The sequence below is a fragment of the Dendrobates tinctorius genome, unplaced genomic scaffold (genome assembly GCF_039654945.1).
Source record: "Dendrobates tinctorius isolate UK_male_01 unplaced genomic scaffold, ASM3965494v1 ptg000028l, whole genome shotgun sequence".
Lineage (NCBI taxonomy): Eukaryota > Metazoa > Chordata > Amphibia > Anura > Dendrobatidae > Dendrobates > Dendrobates tinctorius.
Genome location: NW_027361696.1, coordinates 35,331,097 through 35,346,862, shown reverse-complemented (window position 1 = coordinate 35,346,862; position 15,766 = coordinate 35,331,097). Strand labels below are relative to the sequence as shown.

General features: G+C 49.0%; 1 protein-coding gene across 1 annotated transcript in view; it reads left to right on the top strand.

The window, feature by feature from the left end:
- Positions 1 to 15,766, top strand: part of LOC141085286 (phospholipase A2 inhibitor and Ly6/PLAUR domain-containing protein-like) — a 39,186-nt gene that overhangs the window by 6,253 nt on the left and 17,167 nt on the right. The gene's annotated exons all lie outside the window — the stretch shown is intronic.

Sequence of the window (15,766 nt, the reverse complement as noted above, 5' to 3'; positions counted from 1 at the left end):
TGATGTGGGATATTAGGGGTAGTAGTCCTGTTGCTTTGACAGGATGATGTGGGATATTAGGGGTAGTAGTCTGGTGGCTCTGATTGGATGATGTGGAATATTAGGGGTAGTGGTCCGGTGGCTCTGATGGGATGATGTGGGATATTAGGGGTAGTAGTCAGGTGGCTCTGGCTGATGGGATGATGTGGGATATTTGGGGAAGTAATCCGGTGGCTCTGGCTGACGGGATGATGTGTGATATTTGGAGTAGTAGTCCAGTCCTGTGGCTCTGGCTGACGGGATGATGTGGGATATTTGGGGTAGTAGTCCGGTCCGGTGGCTCTGGCTGACGGGATGATGTGGGATATTATATGGAATGTGGCTATGCGGAGTGGGCAGGGCTATACACTCAGCTTTATATATATAGATACAATCATTATAATTTGTTATAGCTAACCATAGTTAGTTACTATGCCCTGGCAACACCGGTCTCTTCAGCTAGTAGTTAATAAAGCTAACACAATTCAAAAACGTTTGAAACTGGTTGCACCAATAACATTGATGTTAATAGTGGAACATAATTTCTTTGCGGGCATTGAGACCTCTTGGATAACAAGTTCCCAGACAAAGAATCCAGACAGCCTCACGTGTCATCAGTAGTGTTGAGCGATACTGAAAAATATCGTATCGGAATGGATCGGCCGATCTAAAAAAAAGTATCGGGTATCGCCGATTCCAATCCCGGAAGTCAATGGAACAGAAATATCAGAATTAAAAAAAACCCTTTCTTTCCCTGTAGGTTAATTCTACATGAAGAAACACAACTAATAATAATGTAGAATGTATTGTGGGAGGTGTAGGAGACATTAAAGCCATAGAGGTTTAGCCCAATCAAATGGAATAGCAGGAATTAAATTTTTTTTTTAAGACGTTTGGAGTTACAAAGATATTTACTATGTTAACCTCTTTTATATTTTGTCAGATATGTATGTTTCACTACTTCAATGCTCTTCACCTTCTTTTTTACTTCTCTCACACTTTCTCCTTCATCATCCTCAGCAGCATCTTTTTCATCAACTTCTTCTTCACCTTCTTCTTCTTCTTCTTCTTCTTCTTCTTCTTCTTCTTCTTCTTCTTCTTCTTCTTCTTCTTCACCTTCTTTCTATTTTTTTTTTTTTTTACATTCTTCATATTCTTCTTATTCAACTATTATTCTTCTTCATATTCTACTTCTTCATCTTCTTCCTATTCTTCTTCTTCATCATATTCTTATTTGTGTCAGGCATTCCTGTAGTTGTAATCTATAAAAGTTTGAAGATTACACCTTCCGATCAGCCTGTGGCAACAGATTTACAACAGGATTTGTCCGCGTTCAGTTTGGCCTGCAGCAGCAGGCATTTTCCAGGGGCACCACGAGGAGGAACGAACTCACCCCCATACACTGCTTAGTCTTCTTCTGCTTAGAAATTAGATAATATCATTTGCTCTGATTTTTAGTCTTATGCTTAATGTTCTTCTGCTTTTGGTTTTTATGCTTCTTGGTCTTCCGTCTCTTGTTGTTCTGCATCTTGGTGGTTGTCTTCCTGTTCTTTGTCCTCTGGGTCATCTTCTTCAGGGTCATCTTTTAGGTATTCTTCTGTGTGGTCTTCAGAGTCGTCGTCTTCAGGGTCATTGTCAGGTAGATCCAGAGTGAGAATCAAAAACCATTTCCACAAGCTTGAACTTGGAAAAGTAGCAGAAGGTACAAGAAGGCTGAGGAACAGCCGAGAACCAGCTGATGGTACTGGAACCCGGAGGGGCAGGAGAATGAACAAGAGCCAATGGCATAACCGTGGACCAGCTGACGTTGCTGGAACACGGTTACTAAGCAGGAGGTACCTGTGCTCCAAAGCACTACCAAGGACCAGCAGACGTTGCTGGAACTCGGATACCAAGAAGGAGGCACCTAGGCCAAAGGCACTGCCGAGAACCAGCTGACGGTACTGGAACCCGGAGGGACAGCAGAAGGAACAAGAGCCAATGGCACAAACGTGGACCAGCTGACGGTGCTGGAACCCGGAGGGGCAGCAGAATGAACAAGAGCCAATGGCACAACCGTGGACCAGCTGACGTTGCTGGAACACGGTTACTAAGCAGGAGGTACCTGTGCTCCAAAGCACTAACAAGGACCAGCAGACGTTGCTGGAACTCGGATAACAAGAAGGAGGCACCTAGGCCAAAGGCACTGCCGAGAGCCAGCTGACGGTGCTGGAACCTGGATGGGTAGCAGAAGCTGCAAGAGCAAACGACACTAGCGAGGACCAGCTGACGGTGCTGGAACCCGGAGGGGCAGCAGAAGGAACAAGAGCCAATGAGACAACCGTGGACCTGCTGACGGTGCTGGAACACGGTTTCTAAGCAGGAGGTACCTGTGCTAAAAAGCACTACCAAGGACCAGCAGACGTTGCTGGAACTCGGATACCGAGAAGGAGGAACCTAGCCCAAAGGCTCTGCCGAGAGCCAGCTGACGGTGCTGGAACCCGGATGGGTAGCACAAGGTACCCAGGATAAAAACAAAGTTGCAAGGCCGTGAGCCTGCCGCAGTTACCGAAACCCACAGTCCTACAGGGGGTGGTTGTCCTATAGGCACTATGGAACCAGCCTTTTTTACCAGAACCCACAGGCCCACATAGGAAGCACCAAAACTGCAGGCACCATAGACTCGGCTAACCCGACCGCAACACGACAGGACAACGTATCGGTGGCAAAGTGACGTTGACACTACCCGGAAACAGCAGGCGTGCTGGAACCAGGCTGGGCAGGAGAGAGTGCCCGTGCCAAAGACACTTCTGAGCTGCAACTGGCGATGTTGGAGCCCAGGGGTCAATCATGCAGCAGGCTGAGGCCTACTTGGAGCGAGTTTTATATTGGTTGTACACAACTACTGATTTTAACCGGGCTCCACTTAAGCCTCTGGCTCTACTGTTTCTAGTATTTCCCCTGGCCTCCAACCCCACCAGTCGCTGCTCTGAAGTGGCGTGTGCACAATCCACACTTGTTCCTGTGTGACTGGGGCTCATTTACGTCAGTTGATCCACTGATGTGTGTCTGGCAAGGTCTCCTGCTCTGTCCACATTCCCACTACTAGTAATGGGAATGGGGACAGAGCGGGACACATTGCCGGACACACATCAGGGGATCAACTGACGCGACTGAGCCACAGTAACTCAGGAACAAGTGTGGATTGTGCAGAGGCCACTTCAGAGCAGCGACTGGCGGGGTTGGAGGCCAGGGGAAAAACTAGAGACAGTGGAGCAAGAGGACTAAGTGGAGCACGGTTAAAAATCAGTAGTAGTGTGAGTTTGGAGGCAGCAGGAGACTTTGCCATCCACACAGCAGGGGAACAGCTGGCATTACTGAACCCCACAGACACCGGAGCGAGTGTTTCAATCTGTGCGGACGGCACTTCCAGGCTACAACTGGCTGTGTTGTAGCACAGGATCAATGCTCCGAGCAGGCTGAGGCCTACTTGGAGTGAGGAGAAAATACGATGTAGTGTGAGTTTGGAGGCAGCAGGAGACTTTGCCATCCACACAGCTGGGGAACAGCTGGCGTTACTGAACCCTACAGACACCGGAGCGAGTGTTTAAACTGTGCGGACGGCACTTCCAGGCTACAACTGGCTGTGTTGTAGCCCAGAATCAATGCTCCGAGCAGGCTGAGACTTACTTGAAGTGAGGAGAAAATGCGATGTAGTGTGAGTTTGGAGGCAGCAGGAGACTTTGCCATCCACACAGCAGGGGAACAGCTGGCGTTACTGAACCCCACAGACACCGGAGCGAGTGTTTCAATCTGTGCGAACGGCACTTCCAGGCTACAACTGGCTGTGTTGTAGCCCAGGATGAAGCATACAGCAGGCAGAGGCCAACTTGCAGCTGGTTTTATAGAGGTTGTAGACTACTACTGATTGTAACCGTGCTCCACTATGGCCTCCGGCTCCACCTTCTCTAGTATTTCCCCTGGCATACAACCCCGCCAGTTGCGGCTCTGAAGTGGCGTCTGTCCAATCCACACTTGTTCCTGTGTAACTGTGGCTCAGTCATGTCAGTTGATCCCCTGATGTGTGTCTGGCAAGGTCTAATGGGAATGTGGACAGAGCAGGAGACCTTGCCGGACACACATCAGGGGATCAACTGACGTGACTGAGCTCCAGTAACTCAGGAACAAGTGTGGATTGTGCAGACGCCACTACAGAGCAGAAACTGGCGAGGTTGGAGGCCAGGGGATAAACTAGAGACAGTGGAGCCGGAGGCCTAAGTGGAGCACGGTTAAAAATCAGTAGTAGTTTGCATGTGGATGGAGCAGGAGACTTTGCCGTCTACACAGCAGGGGTACAGCTGGCATTACTGAACCCCACTAACACAGGAGCTAGTGTGTTTTGCTCTGTGAAGACTGCACTTCTGAACACCAACTGGCGTTGTTGGAGCCCAGGATGAAGCATGGAGCAGGCTGAGGCCTGATGGTGTTGGCATGTGGATGGAGCAGGATACTTTGCCGTCTACACAGCAGGGGATCAGCTGGCATTACTGAACCCCACTAACACAGGAGCTAGTGTGTTTTGCTTTGTGAAGACAGCACTTCTGAACACCAACTGGCGTTGTTGGATCCCAGGATGAAGCATGAAGCAGGCTGAGGCCAGATTGTTTTGGCATGTGGAGGCAGCAGGAGACATTGCCGTCTACACAGCAGGGGAACAGCTGGCATTACTGAACCCCAATAACACAGGAGCTTGTGTGTTTGTCTCTGTGAAGACGGCTCTTCTGAACACCAACTAGCGTTGTTGGAGCCCAGGTTGAGGCATGGAGCAGGCTGAGGTCTGATGTTGTTGGCATGTGGATGGAGCAGGAGACTTTGACGTCTACACAGCAGGGGAACAGCTGGCATTACTGAACCCCACTAAGACTGGAGCTAGTGTGTTTGTCTCTGCGAAGACGGCACTTCTGAACACCAACTAGCGTTGTTGAAGCCCAGGTTGAGGCATGGAGCAGGCTGAGGTCTGATGTTGTTGGCATGTGGATGGAGCAGGAGACTTTGCCGTCTACACAGCAGGGGAATAGCTGGCATTACTGAACCCCACTAATACAGGAGCTAGTGTGTTTTGCTCTTTGAAAACGGCACTTCTGAACACCAACTAGCATTGTTGGAGCCCAGGTTGAGGCATGGAGCAGGCAGAGGTCCGATGTTGTTGGCATGTGGATGGAGCAGGAGACTTTGCCGTCTACACAGCAGGGGAACAGCTGGCATTACTGAACCCCACTAACACAGGAGCTAGTGTGTTTTGCTCTGTGAAGACGGCACTTCTGAACACCAACTGGCGTTGTTGGAGCCCAGGATGAAGCATGGAGCAGGCTGATTGTTTTGGCATGTGGAGGCAGCAGGAGACATTGCCGTCTACACAGCAGGGGAACAGCTGGCCTTACTGAACCCCACTAACACAGGAGCTAGTGTGTTTTGCTCTGTGAAGACGGCACTTCTGAACACCAACTAGCGTTGTTGGAGTCCAGGTTTGAGGCATGGAGCAGGCAGAGGTCTGATGTTGTTGGCATGTGGATGGAGCAGGAGACTTTGCCGTCTACACAGCAGGGGAACAGCTGGGATTACTGAACCCCACTAACACAGGAGCTAGTGTGTGTTTGTCTATGTGAAGACGGCACTTCTGAACACCAACTGGCATTGTTGAAGCCCAGGATGAAGCATGGAGCAGGCTGAGGCATGATTGTTTTGGCATGTGGAGGCAGCAGGAGACATTGCCGTCTACACAGCAGGGGAACAGCTGGCATTACTGAACCCCACTAACACAGGAGCTAGTGTGCGTTGCTCTGTGAAGACGGCACTTCTGAACACCAACTAGCGTTGTTGGAGTCCAGGTTGAGGCATGGAGCAGGCAGAGGTCTGATGTTGTTGGCATGTGGATGGAGCAGGAGACTTTGCCATCTACACAGCAGGGGAACAGCTGGCATTACTGAAGCCCACTAACACAGGAGCTAGTGTGTTTGTCTCTGTGAAGACGGCACTTCTGAACACCAACTGGCATTGTTGGAGTCCAGGTTGAGGCATGGAGCAGGCAGAGGTCTGATGTTGTTGGCATGTGGATGGAGCAGGAGACATTGCCGTCTACACAGCAGGGGAACAGCTGGCATTACTGAACCCCACTGACACAGTAGCGAGCGTGTTTTTCTCTGTGAAGACGGCACTTCTGAACACCAACTGGCGTTGTTGGAGCCCAGGATGAGGCATGGAGCAGGGTGAGGCCAACTTGCAGCACGTTTTATAGAGGTTGTAGACTACTACTGATTGTAACCGTGCTCCACTTAGGCCTCAGGCTCCACTGTCTCTAGTATTTCCCCTGGCCTCCAACCCCATCAGTGACTGCTCTGAAGTGGCGTCAGCACAATCCACACTTGTTCCTGTGTCACTTGGGCTCAGTCCTGTCAGTTGATCCCCTGATGTGTGTCCGGCAAGGTCTCCTGCTCTGTCCTCATTCACACTACTAGTAATGGGAATGTGGACAGACCAGGAGACCTTGCCGGACACACATCAGGGGATCAACTGACGTGACTGAGCCCCAGTAACTCAGGAACAAGTGTGGATTGTGCAGACGCCACTTCAGAGCAGCAACTGGTGGGGTTGGAGGCCAGGGGAAATACTAGAGACAGTGGAGCCAGAGGCCTAAGTGGAGCACAGTTAAAAATCAGTAGTAGTTTGAATGTGGATGGAGCAGGAGACTTTGCCGTCTGAACCCCAATAACACAGGAGCTAGTGTTTTTCTCTGTGCAGATGACACATCTGAGCGACAACTGGCTGTGTTGAAGCCCAGGGATTATAGTTCAGGTGGTAGAAACATGAACACAACAGGAGACCTGGATACTGTTGCCAACCAATTATTTAGTCGGGAAGAGGACTGGCAAATTCTGGGGAGATCCAGGCCTTGTTCATTTTCAGAAAAGTTAGCCGGTCGACGTTATTGGAAGAAAGTCGCGTGCGACAGTCTGTTAGTACACCACCTGCGGCACGAAAGACACGTTCCGATAATACACTGGCAGCAGGGCAAGCCAGCACCTCCAATGCATACTGGCTAAGCTCTGGCCATTTATCCAGCTTAGAGACCCAAAACTTGAAGGGGGAAGAGCCATCTGGGAGTACACTCACAGGGTAAGACATGTAGTCTGTCACCATCTGACGGAAATGTTGCCTCCTGCTGACTGGAGCCATCAGTGATGGTGTAGACAGTTGTGGCGGACACACAAAACTTTGCCACATTTGGGCCATAGTGGTCTTGCCTTGTGCTGAGGCGCTGCCTCTGCTCCCTCTTTGTGCCGAGTTTTCTCCACTGGCTCGACGCACAGAGGTGCTTTGTAAAGCACTAGCACCACTGCTGTCGGGTGGAATGGAAAACATGATGGACTGCACCAGTGTGTCTTGGTACTCCCGCAGTTTACGCTCCCGGTTCAACGTTGGTATGAGGGTTTGCAAGTTGTCCTGGTAGCGAGGATCTAAGAGGGTGTACACCCAATAATCAGCCGTGTAGAGAATGTGGGCGATGCGGCGGTCGTTTCTCAGGCACTGCAGCATGAAGTCAACCATGTGCTGCAGACTCCCAACTGCCAAAGAACCGCTGTCCCCTGCTTGAGGCGTGATCTCTGCCTGCTCTGCATCACCCCACCCTCGCTGTACATACTGACTAGAGCTTTGTGTACCTCCCTCCTCTGGAGAGATGTCTTCCTCCTCCATTGACTCCTCCTCATCCTCCTCACAAAGTGTCCCCTGCCTAGGCCTTAGTGAGGAAGCACGTAGCGCAGACTGTCCAGAAGCAGATGGCATTTGGGACTCATCATCCTCCACCTCTTCCAAAACCCCATCACTTAGTGCTTGCAGTGTTTTTTGAAGCAGGCAGATAAGGGGGACAGTCATGCTGACTAGTGCATGATCTGCACTCGCCATCCGCGTGGAATCATCGAAGGCACGCAAAACGAGGCAGATGTCCTTCATAGAGGCCCACTCAGTGGTGCTGAAGTGTGACCGGCGCACAGTGCGACTTGTTTGCGCCTGATGCAGCTGGTAATCCATGACTGCTGCCTGCTGCTCACACAACCGCTCCAACATATGTAACGTTGAATTCCACCTGGTGGGTAGGTCACATATGATGCGATATTCCGGATGGCGTAATCGGCACTGCAGAGCAGCAAGGCGCGACCTTGCCGTGCTGGAACGCCGCAAGAGAGCGAACTCTATGCGGACCTTGTGCAGCAGTGCATCAAGATCCGGATAGTCCCTCAGAAAGCTCTGCACGACCAAGTTGAGCACATGTGCCAGACATGGGATGTGAGTGAGGTTGCCAAGGCCAAGAGCTGCCACCAGATTTCGGCCACTGTCACACACTACCAAGCGCGGCTGGAGATTCGCTGGCAGAAACCAAACGTCGCTTTCCTGCTTGATGGCATTCCAGAGCTCCTGCGCTGTGTGACTTCGATTCCCCAAAGAAATTAAATTCAGTATGGTCTGTTGACGTTTTGCCACGGCTGTGCTCATATCAGTCGTAACAGGCTCCTGCTGCACTGTTTCAGAGGAACTTTAGTAGGAGGAGGAGTCAATGTGCACAGACTGGATTCCTGCAATCCGTGGAGTTGGCAGAACACGTAGAGCGCCACTCTCAAGATCTGTACCCGGCTCCACAACATTGACCCAATGGGAAATGAGGGAAAGGTGTCGTCCCTGGTCCACGCATCGGTGGTCAGGTGGACCTTGCTACTGACGGCGTTTAGTAGCGCATGTTTTATGTTTGCCTCCACATGTTTCTGCAGGGCAGGGACGGCTCACCTGCTGAAATAAAAGCGGCTGGGCACAGTGTATTGTGGGACTGCCAATGCCATGAAGTCCCGGAAGGTGTCTGTCTCCACCAGACTGAATGACAGCATTTCAAGTGCCAGTAGTTTAGCAATGCAAGCATTCAGAGCCTGTGCTCGGGGATGGTTTGCCGAGTATGGCCGCCTTTTCTCCCATGCCTGTGCTACTGATGGCTGTCGAATGGCCAGGGAGTGTGAGGATGACTTGGAACGTGGTGCTGTGGGTGGAATGTCACAGGGTCTCCGGACAACAGTGCCAGAGGTTCTTCCTTGGCGATCCTGTGAGGAAGCCGAACCAGCTGTGTGTGAGCTGGAGGAAGAGGCCCCAACACGAGCTGAAGAGGTGGTAGGTGGTGCTGTACGTTGGCCTACGTCTTCAGTGTGTCTGTGTAACTCCACCTCGTGCTTGGTCCGCACATGTTTCCACATATTAGTGGTATTGAGGTTGCTGACATTTTTCCCTCTTTTGACTTTCTGATGACACAGCTTGCATTTGACAAAGCAAATGTCATCTGCAACTGTGTCAAAAAAGGACCACGCACTGCAAGGCTTGGGAGCGCCCATTTTGCCTTTTGAAAGTGGAATGCTTCTAACGGGTGCCGAAGTGGAGGCTACAGGCAACCAAGTCTGCCCCCTCCCTCTCCCTCCGGTTTTGGCAGTTCGGGGAATCTCTTCCTCAGAGCTGCTCCCACCACCTTCCTGTTCCTCACGCCATGATGGGTCAAGGACCTCATCATCTACACTCTCCTCTTCAAACACCTGCTTCTCCTGGGTTGTCTCGCCAGCACTGTACGCAACAGAAAGTGGCAACTGTGTCTCGTCATCATCTGATGCGTACTGAGGTGTGCTGACCATAGGCACTGGCCCACCCACCTCTTCAGATTGAGAGGGACAATGAAGTTGCGAATCACTGCATACTCCCTCTTCTTCACATTCTGGAATGCTGCTTGGCTGGCCCCCTCTTTCCAAACCAACAGATTCTGAGAACAGAAGTAGAGACTGTGATGGCTCCTGTCCAGGGCTCTCTGACTGCCTGGGCACTTTGGCAGGTGGTGAAGAGACAGATGAGTGCTCTTCGGTGCTCTGGCCCTGAGAGTATGTGGAAGTAATTGAAGTCGATGCGTTAGCTGCCATCCATCCCACAACGGCTTCAATTTGTTCCTCCCGCAGCAGTGGGGTACGGTGAGGTCCTACAAAGCTGCGCATAAAGGACTGTTGCCTGCTAAAACTGGGGGATGCTGACTCACTGGTGCCAACAGCATGCACAGAATCCCCACGTCCTCTCCCTGCAGAATCCCCACGTCCTCTCCCTGCTGAAACTCCATGCCCACGCCCACGTGCCTTACTCCCTGCCTTCTTCATCTTGCTAGACTGAGAAAGATAGGCAGAAAAGTACAAAGGTTGCCCTTAGTGTGCTTATTCCTGAACAGCTGGTTACAGGTTTAAGAAACACTAATTTTATGCAGTGTGTGTGTCGACTACCCTTTAATGGGAGCTAATGTGGCCTACACAACTTTCAAATGTAGTGTTTGGTGAACTGTTTTTTTGGGGGGGAAAAAAAACTAAAAGGATGTGACGAAAGATTTGAAAGTCAGAGTATCACCAACTTTCTGGAGCTATTACAATGCAGGCAGGTAACCTACAATGCAAAAGATGAGGCTCCAAAAAAAATTTGGTAATACTAATCTGGCTGCAGCTGAAGGGCACAAGCCAGAAAAAAAGGCTCCTCTATCTACTCCTATATAGTGTCTGCAACCAACCAAAGTAGATGGATATGGATGGATGCACACTAATAGGAGAAGAAAAAATGAGCTGCAATTAAAGAAAAATATGTGTGAGGCAGTGACGCACGCTGAGCGGCCTACAACCAGACGCAGCTGCAGGACACACTACTCAGTGTGAGCTGCACTCACACACAGTCAGAGACCTCTCAGACGGCTGTGAACAGTGCAGCTAAGTGGGCACTAGCACTGACAGGCTGCAGAAAGGCTCTGCTGTGTACTCCTAGAGTGTTTGCAACCACCGTATATTGATACGGATCGATGCACACTAATAGGAGAAAAAATGAGCTGCAATAAAAGAAAAATGTGTGAGGCAGTGACACGCTGAGTGGCCTACAACCAGACGTAGCTGCAGGACACACTACTCAGCATGAGCTGCACTCACACACAGTCAGAGACCTCTCAGACAGCCGTGAACAGTGCAGCTAAGTGGGCACTAGCACTGAAAGGCTGCAGAAAGGCTCCGCTGTCTACTACTAGTGTTTGCAACTAACGTATATGGCTATGGATGGAAGCACACTAGATAGAATTTTTTAAAAACAAGCAGCTCAAAAAGAAAAATATGTATGAGGCAGCAGTGAGGCACGCTGGGCGGCCTACAACCAGACATGGCTGCAGGACCCACTCCACAGCGTGAGCTGCACTCACACAGCCCTTACAGACAGCTGTGAACACTGCTGCTAGGGAAAAGAAAGCTACAGTGGTGGTTTATGTAGCCTGGGTAAAGCACAATATTGTTTTGAGAGTCGCTATTTCTAGCTGTCCCTCACAGTCTTCAATAGCAGCCTGTCCCTAACTGAATTCACAGCAGAGTGACCAGAAATGGCGGCGGCGGTGGCTTTTATAGTGCATCATGACATCATTTCAGCAGCCAATCACAGCCATGCCAATAGTTACCATGCCTAACAGGATGTGCCCACACTTCTGAGGATTCCCATTGGTTGAATCAAAGCGAGCGGGCTGATAGCATTATGGGAACTTCCGATTCCGGTATCCGATATGAAAAAAGTATCGGAAGTCAGTATAGGAATTCCGATACAGCTAATATCGGCCGATACCCGATATTTGCAGTATCGGAAAACTAGTCATCAGTGATCTCCTGTGATCTCCTCCATGCAGAGAAACAGTTAACCTCTCAGTGCCAGTGATCCTGAGAGCAGCAGTACTTCTGATGAGTAATGAAGTGCTTTGAAGCAAAAGATATTGTGCAGCTGGAGCTAGTAGAAGAAACAATGTCGGTAATATGCCCTGAAATTCTCACTTTCAGTTTGCGAGTAGTAGAACCTACATAATTTAAATTGCATTCCATAGAAGTGATCATGTAAACCACATTACTGGTGTTACAAGTGATGTAATGTTGAATCTCATATTGATGTTAGTACTGTCAGAAAAAATCTTTGTTGGAACACAATGTGCACATGTCCTGCATCTGGGAGAACCACACTTATAAAAAACAGGATAATGAAGCCAAGTGTATTGTTTTTTATGGGGGTTAAAAAACTGGGAGAAATAATGTTGCCCACAGTAACAGCTTTTTTTGCTACAACTGATGATGAGCGAACATTTCCGGGATTACTCGGTGGGAACTCAGGTCTCCACTTAGCATTTTTGGCGAACTTTAGAGACCCAATCATGCTGCAGGGATTGTCTGCCAGGATCTGAAACACCGCCGCCATCTTTGCGGTTGTCGTGCAGTGATTGGCTGACCGCACAGTATCATCATGGGTATAAAAGACCGCCCTGCTCGGCACATTCAGCTCCCGATTGAGAGAGAGTAGGGAGAGAGGCTGCATTGATAGGGTCAGAATTGGCAATTTATTAGGTAGTGTAGGGTCTACCATCCTAAATACTCACATGCAGCTAAACCAACAGTCCTTGTAAGGACTAATTCTGGAGTATAAAGGTTCCAGAGTTAGGCAGGCAGGGTAGTGTATGTCGCTGTATACACATCAGTGCAAGGCCTGCAGGCACTGTATGTGTGTATATAGAGCATTGCATATATCAAGAGGGTCCATTCCCTTCCTGTGTTCTGGTGGTGCTGCTGCTGCTACCTGTGAGATATATTAGCCGTATATAGCTAGCCCCAGGTGTAATTGGAATACAGGCCAGACTTTTTTTGCTGTGGTATCTTGGTTACAGCTGGCTGTTAGTTTTGGTTAAATACACTAGTATTTAGGCAAAAAAAACATACAGGCCACACATTTTTTGCTATGGTATTTCGGTGCCAGTTCATATCTGTGCATGCAAAAAGTTTGGCCAGTTTACAGCTTTTTTGTCTTTTTTGCCTGGCTGTTAGTTTTGGTTAAATACACCAGTATTTAGGCAATAAAAGAAAATACAGGCCAGATAATTTTTGCTGTGTTATCTCGGTGTCAGCTCATATCTGTGCATGCTAAAAGCTTTGCCAGTTTACGACTTTTTTCTCTTTTTTGCCTGGCTGTCAGTTTTGGTTAAATGCACCATTATTTAGGCCAAAAAAATAACATACAGGCCGCACAGTTTTTGCTATGGTATCTCGGTGCCAGCTCATATCTGTGTGTGCTTACATTTTGGGCAGTTTATGGCATATTTCTTTTTTTGGGCTGGCTGTCACTGACATTATATCCAGCGGTCTTTTGTATGCAAAAAGTAAAAAAAAATAATACAGTCTGTTATCTCAGGCTGAGGCCTGGTGTATCTGTGGTGGAAAAATCTTGGCTTTGCAGGCATACTTATAACATATAATTTTTCTCCAAGTAAATCTATTTGTATTGAGCTTTTAAAATATTTCAGTAGTCCATTTAAATTGGGCAAGGCAAGGTGCAAGGGACGGGGAAGTGGACGTGATGCTGATGGTGCATGCAGAGGATGAGGCCAAGCTGAAACTGGGCCACAGCAAAGACCAACATCTTCGCGCTAGAGTTTCCTGTCCTGGTTTCTAGGGGACTGTATCACACCACTTTTGAAGCCAGAGCAGTGTGAAACGGTTGTTGGTTGGATAGCGGATAATGCTTCCCGTCACTTAGCCACCACCACCATGTCTTCCACACGGTCAAGTTTGAGTAGCCATGAGTGTTGACTGGATATTACTCACCCTGATCCTCCCACCATGCCGAGTGCCCTGAGATAACTGATTCCCCACTCGGATACTCTGAAGAGGTGTTCAGTTTCCCATTTGGAAATTCGTGCCTCTCGCTCGCTCCACTTGAAGCGGGACAAGATGATATTCCATGTAGCGATGCACAAATATTTGAGCAGCCACAGTCACAAGAGGTGGACGATGATGAGACACAATTGCCAGAAAGTCAGGAGGAGGAGCAGGGTGCAGATATGGAAGACGAGGTGGTGGATGACATTGTGACTGACCCAACCTGGCAGGAGGACATGCAGAGCGAGAACAGCAGCACTCAATGGGAAGGCGGCATATCACCCAAACAGGCAGGAAGAAGCAATGTGGTGGCAGCCAGAAGGCATGCTTCTGTTCCCCATAACACCAACATGACGGAAGTTGCCATTCCAACTGTTAGATCTTCCCGAGACTGGTTATTTTTTAAAGAGTTGGCCGCAGCACTTGCCATGCCCTCATGAGCAGGGGTAGCAAAACTACCAGCCTGACCACCACAAGCATGATTAGGCACATGGTAGCAAAGCACCCGACTTTGTGGGCCGAACCCCAGACTCCAGGAACACTGTCTGCAGGCGACAGCACTGCTTCTTCCACTGTTTTGCGCACAAGCCAATCCCGAGTTCACCCTTCCTGTGAAGATGCCTTGGACCCTGCACCTGTTGCTGCCCACAGTCAACCAGCACCATCATCAAGCCCATCCACATCCTTGTCCCAGCCCAGCCTTCAGTTGTTTATACCCCACGCATTGGAATGCAAGAGGAGATATGCAGCCAATGCCTCACAGGCCACAGTACTCAGGATCTCTGCACACGTTGCGCATTCTGCTGTGGATCTGCAGCGGATTTGGCCCTGCGAATCTGCAGAAGATTCTGCTGCATTGTACAGTACCATTAAAATCAATGAAAAATTAAAACCGCTGTGCACATGCTGTGGATTTTTCCACGCGGACTAGCTGCGCATTGAAATCCGTAGCATGACGATTCTTTGAAACTTGTTGACATCGAGTAATGTATGAAATGAAAAACATTTTTTATCAGGAGTAAAATTTAATCCCAAAGAAAGAACCTGCATCTGTTCCTCAGATAGCGTGCAGAGATATTCAAAACATTAGAGTAATTCTTTAAGAATGTTTCTTGTTGCAAGTGGCCATTCTTGTGTTTATTTGAGTGTTTATGGACCCTCCATCTTTTGTGTTTTTTTGAAAACGCTTTTTCTTTGGTTGATGGTAATATGAAACATTTGATTGATCTGAAAAGGAATTACTCCCCGTGTGAACTTCATATGAACTGCCTTCATTGGATTCTATATCCAATATGGGCCTAGGTATTAGACAAACTGCCCAGGGTATTTAATTCCAGAAAACTGGTGCAGCAGAAGAGAAGTCTTGGACACGAAGGTGAGGGTTTTGGATTATGGAGAATGTTAGTCATAGATCAGTTGCAGAACAAAGGGCACGGGTAGGGTGGTAGACAGACATGTGGCTTGTGGGCCACCATCAGTAAAATGGTGGGCCACAAGCCGAATCCACATGGAAGAAAATTCCCCCCAAAAATCTACATATTGGCAATTGTGGATTTTTGTAATCTTCGATCAGACTTCAATCCCACTTGGATTTATTCACTCATTTTCACCTGTGAGGCTAGTCAATGGACTGAAAGGTGAGACTTAGTAGGTGCCATGAGAAAGCAACAAGTGAAACACGTGTTGGGCATTTGGGTAAGCACTTGTATACCACTGAGTATACAGAGAGGCAGCTGTAACCGCTCTCACAACCTTTACTGACAGCCAGTCCCAGCAAATGTCAGTCCAGGCTGGGGGTGCAGTTACAGCCATCGCTCAGTGTACTCAACGGTGACTCTGAGCAGTAAATGAAAAAGAACCAGCACCAACCCCATTACAGAAGCTGCCGGGGGAATGAAGGTAATTTTCTTCCCACAGCGTTTGGCTAAGGGCTGGTGCCGGACAGGTTACTAACACTATTATCTGACAGATTAAGCCCATATCTGCAGGTTAATAGT